Here is a 14,510-nt window from a genome sequence, read left to right on the forward strand (position 1 = left end):
CCTGCATGAATTTTGTGCGCCAGGCCTCTAGTATATTTATATAGTGTCAAATCTGGGTAAGAATGTAAAATGAATTCCTTTTTTTGTATATAATATATAAAACATATTTTATATTTTTAATATACACACATACTTAAATAGTATTTGAGAGACTTTTCTTTCCCATTAGATATCAAAATTTGGTGGAATGTATTAATTTTGTGGGTGTGTGGAAAGAAATATGAGTGCTTTTAAAAGAATGTCTAATTTTCAGAGAGTCTCAAGGCAAAAGAGTATCTTTTTCACATCTATCTTTGTTTTAGATCTTGATGTAAAAAACAAAAGAAAACAAAAAAACTCCCAAATTATTAGAACCCATGTTAGCCTCTCTCTCACTAAGTTTCAGGGCACCCGGGACTCTCACTCTAAAAGGGAATTTTGGAATGCAAATAGTAGACCAAGTGAGGTAAATAAAACAAGAAAATGATCGTTAGAGCTAGGTTTATGATGTGTGTTTCAGTGCTATTCACGTAAATAGGGGAAAATAGCAATAGTTTAGGTGGAGGTAATACTGATGTGGAAATAAAGCTTTAAATGGCTGCTGAATGCTTAGTAGAGGTAGGCAGTAATACAGAAGAGCCTGGAAGTCAGAAAATAAAGTTAAAATTTATATGTAAACTTGAGGATCATTAAATTATCATTTAAATGTTATGAAAATATATCAAATATGGGCAATTATGACTAAATAATATATTAGCAAACTAAGGGTAGGCCTGTATTAGAAAAGAGAGAACTTCAGAAAAGTGTATAAAAGGGGCAGGAAAAGAGGCTAAAATTGAACACTGAGATTTGTCATGTTCATACAGTAAACCTTAGGACAGTGATGACGAACCTATGACACACATGTCAGAGGTGACACGCGAACTCATGTTTTTGGTTTTATTTTTCTTTGTTACATAGAATTTAAATATACAAAATAAATATAAAAAATATAAGTCTTTGTTTTACTATGGTTGCAAATATCAAAAAATTTCTATATGTGACACGGCACCAGAGTTAAGTTAGGGGTTTTTCAAAATGCTGACACACCGAGCTCAAAAGGTTCGCCATCACTGACCTAGGACGAGGGAATGAATGACTAGCCTATACTAACTAATGGTTTGCAATGCGCCTAACTAGCTTGATTATTGACCAAGGTGAATTCTGCAGGTCTCCCACTGAGAACTCCTTGGAACATTTCCATAATCAATATTCCTAGCAAACTTTGTTGCGGGTACAAGTCAGAAACTTAGCCCAGCTGTGCACAAAGACAGAGTTTAGAATATTTAGATATCTCCTCTGAGATTTCATTCTTGTCTCCATTCTCTTATTTTCCCTGCTCTCTGCTAATTGCTTTTAAATACAAGGTTCATGCTAGAGTAAGAACACTGCAGTCTGATAATCCTTTCAAATATCCAAATGGGGGATAACAATATGCTGGATTTTTACTATGTTTATTGTTAGGCACAGAAAATGAAACATTTGCGAGATCAATAATTTTATGGCAGAGACAATAAATTATGATGCTTTTTTTCATAATTGATAACAAATCCAGGAATTCAGATATAGTGTCTAATGGTTGGGATTAGAACCTGATTGAGTTTGTAATAAGTCTATAAACTTTCCCCACAATCCTGTTTTGGCACTAGCCTATCAGAGGTACATATATGGGGTGGGAGCTACCATATAACTTTGTATGTTCAATGGCAACAATAATTCACACAACATTTGTATGCTAGCCATGCCCTTGTACAACATGACTCTGGAAAATGAAAATAGGAACCTGTGGGAAGATAGCAGAAGAGTCAAGTTATTCATTTGCCCAGGGCACTTTAACAAAGTGAAACAGGAGTGAGGCTCTGGAGCTGTGTACTTTGCTGAACTATTTGAGAGTAAGTTGTGGATATCATGAGTTTTTAAATGACTCATAGTTCAATTTATGTTTCCTCAGAAGAACATTCTCTTAGACAACCAATGTGAAATTTTTAAATTCAGGATATTTACTATTGATACAATATTATTATTGATACAATACAGTCAGTCCATAGTTAAGTTTTATCAAGTTAAGTTGTCCCAATACATCCATTTAGAGATTAAAAAAAATGTTTGGATCCAATCCAGAAACATATATTGCATTTATTAGTCATGTTTTTAGTTTCCTTTAATGTGAAAGAACACAGCCTCTCTTTACCCTTTTTTTTTTTTTGACATTGAAATATCTAAAGAGTACAGACCAATTGAACTATTTCAGAATACAGGCATCATAAATATTCCTAGTTTGTGTTTACCTAATTGTTTTCTCATGAAAAATCATCCTGGAAAGCAACCATTTAGTTGTTGGGGGCATTATCCCTTTGGTTAGAATAATAAGGAGACAAATTCCTGCAGATCTAATACTCATGGCATCTAAAAACAAATGTTTCTGGGGAAGTAAAAGCAAACATTCTTAACATATCAATTGTCCTATCTCAGAAGTCCAGGATTTTGCAGTAACACTGAGAAATCCAGGGGAGATTAATCTTCTCACATTAAGTGTTCTTTATGTTTTGTGTAATAGCCCTATTTGTATTGATCTGTGAATTCATGAGCATGTAAAAAGCATAAAATATTCAAGTCAAATATAGCCGTTCATGATCTCCCAATGATTAGCGTGATAGAATAGTTGCATTGAGAAAGGCTACAGTGCGTTATTTAGAACACAACTCTATTCAGTCCGTATTGATTCTACCAGTAATGATGGTTAGGTGCCCTGCTAATGCCTGAGTAGCTATATCTACCACAGCAGTTTGCTTTTCTTATTATTTTTAATTTTTATGTTAATAAAAATGCCTATAGTGTTTTATTATGAAAACTTATTGACATAATTTAGGTTTATTGCTGGGGATGATATATTACCATTTAAAAGGAAGAAAGGGCGCTGGCCCGGTGCCCCAGCTGGTTGGAGCATCCTGCCGTACACCAAAACACTGCAGGTTCCATGCCTGGCCAGGGCACACAGCCAGGTTGCGAGTTTAATCCCCAAATGGGGTGCATATGTGAGGCAACCAATGGATGTTTCTCTCTTACATTGATGTTTCTCTCTCTCTCTCTCCCTTCCTTTGTCTCTAAAATCAATGGAAACATCCCCAGGTGAGGACAAAAAATAAAATAATGAAACTACAAAGAAGGAAGAAAGGAAAAAAGAAGGAACTCTCTGAACGTTGGCAAGAGGCAGCTTAAAATAAGAGATAGGCTATAGTATTCTCAAACATACATAAAAAATCTTCACTGAATACCAATAATAACCAGGTAAGGCCATTCCATGATAGAATAAAGGTCAGGTCAAGACATTTAGTAATTATTAAAAAGGTACACATTTGTCTTTCATATCTAATATAAATAACTACTGTTCCATTACCATTGGCAGTTCTAGCTGTACTTTGTGTTTTCCATTGTTCATGCAAAATGTTCTAAAATATTATATTATAAATTATCTGAGCTTCCTGAAAGGATTAATTTTTGAACAAATTTATTTTTCTTAAATTCTCTCTTTAAATGACTCAAAAGAAGTTTAAATGCTATTGCAAGCCCCTCCCACCTCTCTTTTACTGAGATGCTCCAAGCTTCTCTATGGTGTATATTCCCCTTGCAAGCTAAAAAACCTGACTTTGAACATAGTTTCTGCTGGTTTTTGTCTGGGGGACAAAGCATAAATTTTTAGGGAGAAGAAACAGCAAGCGTAAAGGATCTGATATAAAAGTAAGCTTGAATATATCAGGAAAAGGAGAAAGTACATGTGATGGAGGGAATGTAAATGATGCAAAAAGCAGTAAGAGATGAGTTCAGAGTAACAGGCAATGACCAAATAAATTAGGGGTAGAGCCTGGAAATAATAATAATAATGACTTTGAAACTTACACTAAAGGATTTTGAGTAAAGTACTGATATTTATTATAAGTTTTAATAAAATTACTTAAATCTGTATTGAAAATACTATGAAAAGACAGAGGCATATAATCAAGGAATTCAGCTAGGAGGTTAATGTGGTAATACAAATGGATTAGATCAGATTCTAACAGTTGTAATGGGGACATATTTAAAGTTAGTAATAAATATTTATTAGTTTTTATATCCCACTTTTAAGAACATCAAATTCTAATTAATTGTTCACATTTTTCTGTAAAAGAACAAATGGTGGGCATTTATTTTGAAAATTTATACAGATATTATTGTAGTTAACAGAGATAAAGATGAAGTGATTCCAAGTTTTTAAAATTTTGGACAATTTAATAATGCATTGTTATAAACTAATAATAGTTTCATCTTTATTAAAGTTTACAAATTGAAACTGTTTCTTTAACTTGGACAAAATAGTCTTAAACTTTCAAAGAATCTCTAATCCAATGGGATAAAGTAAAATTATTCAGCACATCCCATAAGATCTTCAATTATCAGATTTCAATCTATTGTCCTGGCTTATCCTTGGTAATCCTTGACTGTTATTCCCAATACCATCATCCACCAAGTCCTATAGAGCTCTTACCTGCACTTTTTTTCTTTTCAAAAAAGTTCATGCCCCTTTACAACTATATGCCAATAGCTATACTATTTTCTTTGCTTAGAATAAGAACACTTAAATATTTTTCAGAGAAATGTTATTGAGTTGTAACATATATCTAATATGGCACATAAATCTTAAGTGTACAGTTTGTTCTAATTTTACAAAATGGGCATACCTATGTAACCACTACTCTGATTAAGTTATAGAAACTATCACCACCTTGAAGCCTTTTTTGTACCACTGACAAGGCTCTATCTCTTCCACAACCTCAATCAAAGGCAGCCACAATTCTGATGCCTATTAACTATTTTTAAAATTTGTCATTGTTGAAAGTATTACATATGTCCTTTCCCGCCTCCCCCAATGACCCCTCTTGGCCCATCCCTAACCCTGCCCCAGGCCTTCAAGCCCCTATTACCTGTGCCTATGGGTTATGTTTATAGGCATACAAGTTCTTTGATCTCCTCCCTCCCACACACTTACCCTCACCTTCCCTCTGTGATTTGACAGTCTGTTCCATGCTTCTATGTCTCTGAATCTATCTTGTTTAACAGTTTATGTTGTTCATTAGATTTCACCTAAGAGTGAGATCATGTGATACTTGTCTTTCGGTGATTGGTATATTTCAATTAGCATAATATTTTTCAGGTCCCTCCATGGTGTCTCAAAGGGTAAGAAATTATTCTTTTGTACTACTGCATAATATACCATGGTGCAAATGTACCACAGCTTTTTTATCCACTCATCTACTGATGGGAACTTGGGCTGTCTCTAGATCTTAGCTAATGTAAATTGTGTTGTTATGAACATAGGGGTACATACATTCTTTCTGATTGGTGTTTTGGGTTTCTTAGGATATATTTGTAGAAGTGGGATCACCAGGTCAAATGGTAGTTGCCTATTTAATTTTTTGAGGAAACTCCATACTGTTTTCCATAATGGCTGCACCAGTCTGCATTCCCACCAGTAGTGTACCAGGGCTTCCTTTTCTCTACATCCTAGCCAGCACTTGTCATTTGTTGATGGTAGCCAGGTGTGGAATGATACCTCACTGTCGTTTATATTTGCATCTCTCTGATGATCAGTGACTTTGAGCATTTTTTTCCTATGTCTCTTGGCCTTCCGGATGTGTACTTTGGAGAAGTGTCTGTCTAGGTCCTTTGCCCATTTTTTAATTGGATTGTTTGCTTTCTTTCATTAAGTTATATGAGTTCCTTATGTATTTTAGAAATTAACCCCTTGTCATATGTATCATTGCCAAATATGTTATCCCATAGAGTGGGCTCCCTTTTAATTTTGTTGATGGTTTCTTTTGCTGTGCAGAAGCTTTTTATTTTGATGTAATCCCATTTTTTTTTTAATTTTCTCCTTAGTTTCCTTTGCCCTGGGAGATGTATCTATAGACATATTGCTAATAGAAATATCTGTGATTTTGCTGCCTATGGTTTCTTCTAGAATTGTTATGGTTTCACAACTTACATTTAAGTCTTTTATGCATTTTCAGTTTATTTTTGTGTATGGTGTAAGTTGGTGGTCTAGTTTCATTTTTTTAGCATGTATTTGTCTGCCGGGGTCCAACCCCAGCAGGTCCAGGGGTCCCCAAAGGTGTGGACGGAGTCGGCGAAGAAGGAAAGACTTTGTTCAGTTCATCAGCAGCCTAGCCAGGATCTCCAGCCAAGTTCTGGTCTGGATCTCCAGAGAGGTTCTGCTTAGGATCTCCAGCCAGGTTCTGTCCAGGTTCTCCAGCCAGGTCCAGTCACCAGGTTCTAGTCAGGTTCTCTTGCCATGTTCTATAGTCAGGTTCAGTCCAGGATCTTTTGCCATGTTCTCTCGCTAGGTTCTGTCTCTAGGTTCTGAGGCCAGTTTCTGTCCAAGATCTTTTGCCATGTTCTCTCCAGCAAAGTTATTCTGTCTCTAGAGAACGTTCTGTGTAGGTTCTGTGCCTAGGTTCTGAGTGTAGGTTCTGTGTTCTGAGTTCTGTCTGTCACTGTCTTGTTACATCTGTATTTATACCAGTTGATTCAATCCTATTAATCTCTATTAGAAAGGTTAGGGCATTTCTTATCTCCATTCCAGGGTGTAAAGATTATGTAGCTTAAGCATGATTGTTCATAGTTAAAGTGATTAATTACCCACCTGGCACTTAGTTGAGGGGTTTTATTCCCTCCCTAACTTCAGGGGAAAATCCCTACCTGGGGACACAACCTTTCTCAGAGAGGAAACCTTGGTTAAAACACATAGGGCCAAGAAGGTGACCAAACATTTTAAGAACAGTATGCCATGTATGCCAGGTCCTTTGAAACGGCAAGGATGGACCGGCTCCCAACATTTGTCCAATTTTCCCAACACCATTTATTGAAGAGACTGTCTTGACTCCATTGTATGCTCTTGCTTCCTTTGTCAAATATTAATTGAATTTAATGTCTTGGGTTGATTACTGAGATGCCTGTTCTTGTACCAGTACCAGGCTGTTTTGAGTACAGTAGCTTTGTAGTGTAACTTGATATCTGATATTGTGATCCCTTCAACGTTGTTCTTCTTTCTCAAGATTGCTGCAGCAATACAGGGTCTTTTTGGGTTCCATATAAATGCGTGGAGTATTTGTTCTAAATCTGTGAAATATGCCATTAATAGTTAAATAGGGACTGCATTGAATCTATAGATTGCTTTGGGTATTATGGAAATTTTAATGATATTAATTATACAAATTCATGAACATGGTATATTCTTCCACTTGTTTATATCTTCCTCTGTCTCTCTTTTCAGCATCCTGTAGCTTTCCAAGTACGAGCTTTTACCAACTTGGTTTATTCCTAAGTATCTTAACTTTTTTGTTGCAATGGTAAATGGGATTGTTAGCTTTCTCTTTCTGATAATTCATTATTGTTATTTAAAAATGCCATCGATTTCTGAGTGTTAATTTTGTATCCTGTTATATTGCCAAATTCATTTATTAAATCTAGTAGTTTTTCTTTGGAATTTTTAGGGTTTTCTCTATAGAATATCATTACATCTGCGGATAATGAAAGACTTATTACCTCCTTTTCAATTTTAATGCCTTTTATTTCTTCTTATTTTCTTATTGCTGACTAGGACTTCAATATTATGTTGAATAAGAGTGGTGAAAGTGAACATTCCTATCCTTTTCCTGTTACTAGGGGAAATTGGTTTAGTTTTTGCCTATTGAATATCATATTTGTTGCGGGCTTGTTAAACATGGTCTTTATTATGTTGAGGTATGATCCCTCTATTCCCACCTTTTGAGAGTTTTTATTAGAAATGGGTGTTGGATTTTGTTGAATGCTGTTTCTGCACCTTTTTATTTGAACATGTGATTTTTTTCATTCAATTTGTTTTTCCAATATTGTACCAGCCTTGTATCCCTGAATTGTGCCCTAAAAACAATTGATCTAGAGTGTGCAAAATTAACAAGTAGATTCCATTTGAAAGAGTAAAATATTCTTAATAAAATATCATTCCATTTGATTCTAGAAAGAGAATATCATGTAGAAAATATTTGTATTTGATCTTTCAAATCGATTTCTATGTAATACTTTTACTTAAAAAACATATTCCTTTTTTCTATGTTAATTCAGGTATATTAATAAAAATGACTGATTAGCAAAGAAAAAGTTTAAACCTATCAATTTTTTGTTATCTCTGATTTTTTATTTGAGAGTATTCTTTTAATTTATCAAAGTAATCCTTTGATAAATTTATTTTTATGACATGACTGTTGAGATCTAGATATTTTGCTAGAGATTATTGATCCTGTTGTGAAAATTGTTTCTCACATTTATGAAATTTGTATTCAAGCAATAAAAACACAAGTTGTAATAAACACAACAAAAGAAAATTATAGGCTGCTACTACAAATTATGATGTTGAAATTTATCCCATTTCTTTCCCGTAGGTTGCTTCATTATGTTAACATAAAAATATAACTGTATAAATCTTTATAAAAGACTTATCTTTTATAAATCTGTATAAAAGACTTATGGAATAAGAATCAAAGTGATAAAGGAAGTGAATGAAAAATGAGAACAGTAGAGCAAAATATATATATATATATGTACTGGTTTTAGGGTAAACACTGCCAGATAAGAAAATCTGAAATTATTTAATGCCAATTTCTTACTTTACTAAATGGAAACACACAGCATGTCTATGAAAGAGTTGTATAAAATAAAATAAAATGTTTTCATAACTACTCTGCATACTGTAAGGCATTAAATATAAGAAAGTAAAGTTTTAATGGTTCTGAGAATGTAATGTATACATTATAACTATCATGAGCTCCATTCACTGGATAAAAAGATCTCCCTGTGAAAATATGTTAGTCATTTTCACATACAATGCTTTTGGTTTTGATACTGCAAAATAAAATGTCACCAATAGTACTATTAATTGTATACTTTTATTTGGATACACAAAAGTTATTTTTAATGTTCATTTTAACTCAGATATTCCCTAAAACTGATAAGTAATAAAACTCAATATTTCTGCTAACACTGAATTGCCAGAAAAACGGTATGTCACTTTTCATTTATATTTCTTAATACCAAAAAAAGAATGACAGCTGCAAAGAGCTTATAATTTGGTGTCACAGTATCTAAATGAGTGGAGAAATTTCCATAGGAAAATGCATGTGAAATTAAACCTTGAAGATCCAGATAATATTTTTACTGATTTAGAATGAGACTAAGTATTATAGGGATACATTTAATAATTCTGACAATGTTTCAAAGATGTAGGGAAAGGATGACTTAAATTCTGAGAGACTATGAGCACTTCATTTTTCATATGTTAGAGCATTAGTTATATTAATACTAGAGGCCCGGTGCACAAAAATTTGTGCACACGGGGGGATTCCTCAGCCCAGCTTGTGCCCTCTCACAGTCTGGGACCCCTTTGAGGATGTCCACCTGCTGGCTTAGGCCCACTCCCTGGGGGATCGGGTCCAAGCTGGCAGTCAGACATCCCTGTGGCAGCCCTGCAGCCCTCGGGGGATGTCCACTTACCAGCAGGGAGCAGACCTAAGCTGCAGTCAGACATCCTTAGTGCTGCTGAAGAGGCAGGAGAGGCTCCTACCACCGCTGTGCTGGCAGCCATCAGCCTTGCTTGTGGCTGAGCAGAGCTCTCCCTGTGGGAGCGCACAGACCACCAGGGAACAGCTCCTGCATTAAGCATCTGCCCCCTGGTGGTCAGTGTGTGTCATAGTGACCAGTCATTCCCAGTGGTTCTGCTGTTAGGGTCAATTTGCATATTACCCTTTTATTATATTGGATAGAGGCCTGGTGCACAGGTGGGGGCTGGTTGGTTTGCCCTGAAGGATCAGGGTGGGGGTCCTGCTGGGGTGCCTGGCCAGCCTGGCTGAGGGGCTGATGGCTGTTTGTAGCTGGTCACACACCCTTCAGGGTAAGGGTCCCAACAGGGGTGCCTGGCCAGCCTGGGTGAGAGGCTAGTGGCTGTTTGCATGCTGGCCACACCTCCTCTAGGGTGAGGGTCCCCACTGGGTTGTCTGGCCAGTGTGGCTGAGGGGCTGAGGACTGTTTTCAGGCTGGCCAAGCCCCCTGGCGATGGAAGCTCCCAGCCTCTCCTTTTTTTCTTTTTCTTTTTTTTATTCTGGGATTTGTTTACCTTCTATAATTGAAACTTTGTAGCCTTGAGAGGAGCTCAGAGCTGGCCAGGAAAGGCGGAGGGAAGCTTGGCTTCCTCCATCACCAAGGGCAACCCCAGCCTCCTGCTCGCTCCAACTCCATGGCCAGGGCTGGCTGAAAGCAGATGTCTGGGGTTTATTTACCTTCTATAATTGAAACTTTGTTGCTTTCAGTGGAGCTCAGAGCTGGCTGCTGCAGGCGGAAATCTTGGCTTCTTCCATCATTGAGGCAACCAAGCCTCCTGCTTGCTCCAGCTCCGTGGCTGCCGGCCGCCATCTTGGTTGGGTTAATTTGCATATAGTCGCTCTGATTGGCTGATGGGTGTGGCTTAAGGCATAGAGTAGGTATGGTCAATTTGCATGTTTGTCTTTTATTAGTGTAGACTAGTAGCTCTGCTCACGAATCTGTGAGCCAGTAGGTTGCTGCCACCCTCCTGTAACTCTCCACCCAATGCTCTGCCCTCCTGTAGCTCCCCCCCCCCCCCCCCCCGATTCATAGCTTGATGCTCTGGCTCCTCCTGTAGCTCTCTGCAGCCCACTTGTATCTTGCTGGTCCACCCTCTTTCTGATCCGTGATCTGGTCATGACGCGCTTGGTCGTTATGCCTCAGGGAATAATGGCTAATTAGTATATTCCTCTCTTATTATATAGGATATTTGAACCACATTCCAGTCTAAATGATATTCTGGCATCCATACACTGTTACTCTTTTTTCTATTTCCATGATTAAATCCATTTTAATATTGGTCAACAATGACTTTTAAAGGTCTTAATTCTATTTCAGCTTTTTACACTGTTAATTTCCTCTCAAAATTTTATTCAAGTGTTTCTTAAAGTTGATACCATGCAGTGATGGTACTGAAACCAAAGTGCTGTGATTGAATCTGGGTTTGTTGTCTTGTCAAATCAAAGAATGGGTTCACAGACAAAAAAGATAAAATAAAGCAAAAGCAAAGTTTATTGAGAGATAGACTCCCTCTAGCAAGGAGGGGACTCAAGTGGGTTGCCAACGAAGCACTGTCTAGGGGTAGATATATGCCCTGCTGGCTTCTGATTGGTTCTTTTGTGGAAGCTCTTTGTCTAGGAGTGTTGGTTCTTCCCTGCCTAGTTGGGTTGCCCCAGAGCTCCTGCCCAGCTAGGTTTTTGCCCAGATGGGTTGCCTTAGCAACTAGTCAGCAAGCTGTGTCCTGTTATTCTTGGACTTCCCTATTTTCTTCTCTCCTGTGATCCTGTCCCTGACTCTCTAGCCCTCTTTTATTTCCTCATTCACCCCTCTGATTTGGAGACCCCAACTGTTATTGGAAATAGGGGCGATGACCACTCTGGCTACTTCCTGCTGAAGAGGGATGTAGTAGGGGTTGTTAGGGCTCCATCAGAGGTGCTGACATTCAGGATTCCATTTCCATGACCATTTGTAATTTGATTGCTTCTGTCCTAGATGAAACATAACATACAAGTAAGTTTAAAAGGCAGGGTCCAAACAACAAAACTAGTATGATTATAATAAGAGGGAATAGAAAGGGTAGAAGCCTAGAGGTCCAGTTAAGATTCTGTAGCCATGTGCCCCAGGATTTCAAAAGCTGCTGTTGGACTTTTGAGGCCCTATCAGCTAGTTCCTTGGCCCATCCCCTACTATACCAGACTGGTTGTTGTATAAACAGCATTCTTCCCCTTTCTCAGCTCTAAGGAGGTCAAGTCTTCCCCAGTTTTGGAGGGTAACTGCTGCCAATGAATCTAACTGTTTCTGTACTGTGACACAGTTTGGGCAGTTTCCTCTAGGCTCCCTGCAAGGCCTTTGGACAGGCTTCAATAGGAAAGGGGGGTTTCTAGTCTCCCTATCCCAGTGCCTAGGCCTGTAGCTATTCCTAGGCCAGCAAGGCGAGGAAGGAGGACAGTGCTCCTCCTAGTCCAAGTGTAACCGGTGAGAGTAACCTTAAAGGATTGCTTATTCAGGGGCAATGTCTACTTTTCAGGGGCAAGATAGATTAGGGTGCAGGTCCCAGTCCAGTTGGCTGGGAGACAGAGATAGGTATTGGGGCAAAACAAAAAGAAGATTCCCTGGTTTTGTAAGCAGAAAGTGTTCTCAATGGTGAAGAGGTGAGTGAACTTGTTCTCATTTTCTCAAAAAGAGAAAGTTCTAGCTAAGGTTGCCCCTGTAAGGGGCTGGAAAGGGCCTTTGGGATTGACCTGTGCAGCCCCAGTGGTGGTTCTCAAAATATACATTTCCTCTCAGTCTCTATCCAAAATTCAGAATGTGTGAGACCATGGGAGGGGAGTCGGTGGCAGTCAGATTGCAGTTATGAATTACATCTCTGCCACAATAGCTAACACAGGAAAGGGGTCAACCTAAACAGAGGTATCGGTTGTTGGGGAGGTTGCTGAGATGGTAGGCAAGACTGAGAATTGAACCAGTTTCTGAAAAGGGGCTGTTTGGGAGATGAAAAAGTTAGCCCAGTCAGAGGAAGGCTGTAGGTTGAGAGTAAAGTTGAATAAACATTGATCAAGATGTCCTAAAACCTTTCCTGCAGGGAGTATTCTGTTGATGTAAAGAGGTGCCTGATATGCTGGACAGTGTTGGCTGTTACTGGTCCTAAGATGGGAACCTCATAGGCTGGTTTTCATTTATGGTGTTTAAATATGACTGGAGTAGCTGAACGGCTTTGCCTATGAGTGTTCCTCTTGCCATTTCTGTGATTGGGAAGTTATAAAGTTCATTGAGACACTGTGTTGAAACAGGGGCCCTCCATGTCTCTTATAGTGGAAGGATATATTGGAGTTGGCCCATGCATGGAAGGAGGTTGGGGCTGCCACGTAGCAAGCTGATGAGAGGGGAAGACAGAGCCGGCAGTCCCTCACAAGACAGATGTTGGTGGTTTTGAGGAGGTGATGTTGAGGGTTTGAAGGATAGTTAGGACTTGGGAGATGTTCAAGAGGTATGGGGTAGACCTGCATACACAATAAAAGGAGAGGAAGAGGCCTTGGGAAGGGTCATTATTAGTAAGGACGAGGGTAATCAGGGCTCTAACACTAAGCTTGGAATATATTCTCCTGCCCTGGCTTCTTCAAGGCTTCAGGAGATTAGTTAGAAGGTGATTCAGGGTCCCAGCAGGAGCAGAAAAGGGGTCCCTTGGGAATTAGTCTAGGATTTCAGAAGCACTGAAAGAAAGATAGAATAAGAACTATTAAGAAGATGAAGAGAATGATTACCCAGAGATGCCAGAATGTTTTACTTATCTGGCATCTGTGGATTCTGCAGGAGTCGTTCAGCAGAGATGTTTCAAATCCTCCAGGGGCTCACAGGATTACTGGTCACCCTGATTTAGTGTTGCTGGATTCTCCCCCTCCGCAGCCTTGCCTGGCGTCCAGACCTTCACTCTCAAGTGATGGACCCCAGAGTCAATTCTGTTGCCTTTGACTGCCATGGGTGTAGATAAGATTACTGTGTATGGCCCTTCCTAAAGAAGGCTGAGGTTAGATGAGAAAGAAGGGAGAGACTTTATCAGTACTAAATCTCCAGGGGAGAAGAGGGAAATGCCAGTTTCCCTGGAGCAAGCTTCAGTAGCTGCTATAAAGTCTGCTGAAACTTGACTGCGGCTGTAATAGCCTATACCTACGCAAGTTTCCTTGTTTAATGACTAGTCATCAGTAAGGAATGGACATCCATAAAGCATCTCATGAGGACTAAGACCTACGATTTGAGGAGTGTTTCTAATTCTAAGTAATGTTATGAGGAGAACTGTGGGCCAGGGAAGGTGAGTCTCCTGAGTGAGCTTTCAGAGATGTCTCTTTACAATATCATTAACTTTCTCTACTTTCCCTGAGGACTGTGCACTCCAAGCACAATGTAAATGATACTGAATTCCCAAAACCCTCGAGAGTCCCTCTGTGACACTCACTTTAAATGGTAGACCATTGTCACTTTGGAGGGTCCTAGGTAGCCCCAATCAGGGAATGATTTCAGAGACTAAAATGCTAACTACTTGTTGTGCCTTCTCAGTTCTGGAAGGAACACTTCCACCCAGTTGGTGAAAGTGTCCACCCACACCAAGAGGTACTGATTCACTCTCCATCTGAGCCTGTAAGAAGTTGAATAAGGCTTTAGTACCTTCCTGAGAGGCCTCCGCTGAGGGAGCACATAGTAAAATGTCATCAGCATATTGTATAAATTTAATTTGTGGGTGGTCAATCTGACATAAGTCTTGAGTTAGGGCCTGACCAAACAGATGAGGACTATCTCTAAACCCCTGGGGCAAAACAGTCCAAGTCAATTGGGGAGGCTGGTCTGAGGGAACC

Source organism: Myotis daubentonii, chromosome 3 (assembly GCF_963259705.1).
Source record: "Myotis daubentonii chromosome 3, mMyoDau2.1, whole genome shotgun sequence".
In the NCBI taxonomy this organism is placed as follows: domain Eukaryota; kingdom Metazoa; phylum Chordata; class Mammalia; order Chiroptera; family Vespertilionidae; genus Myotis; species Myotis daubentonii.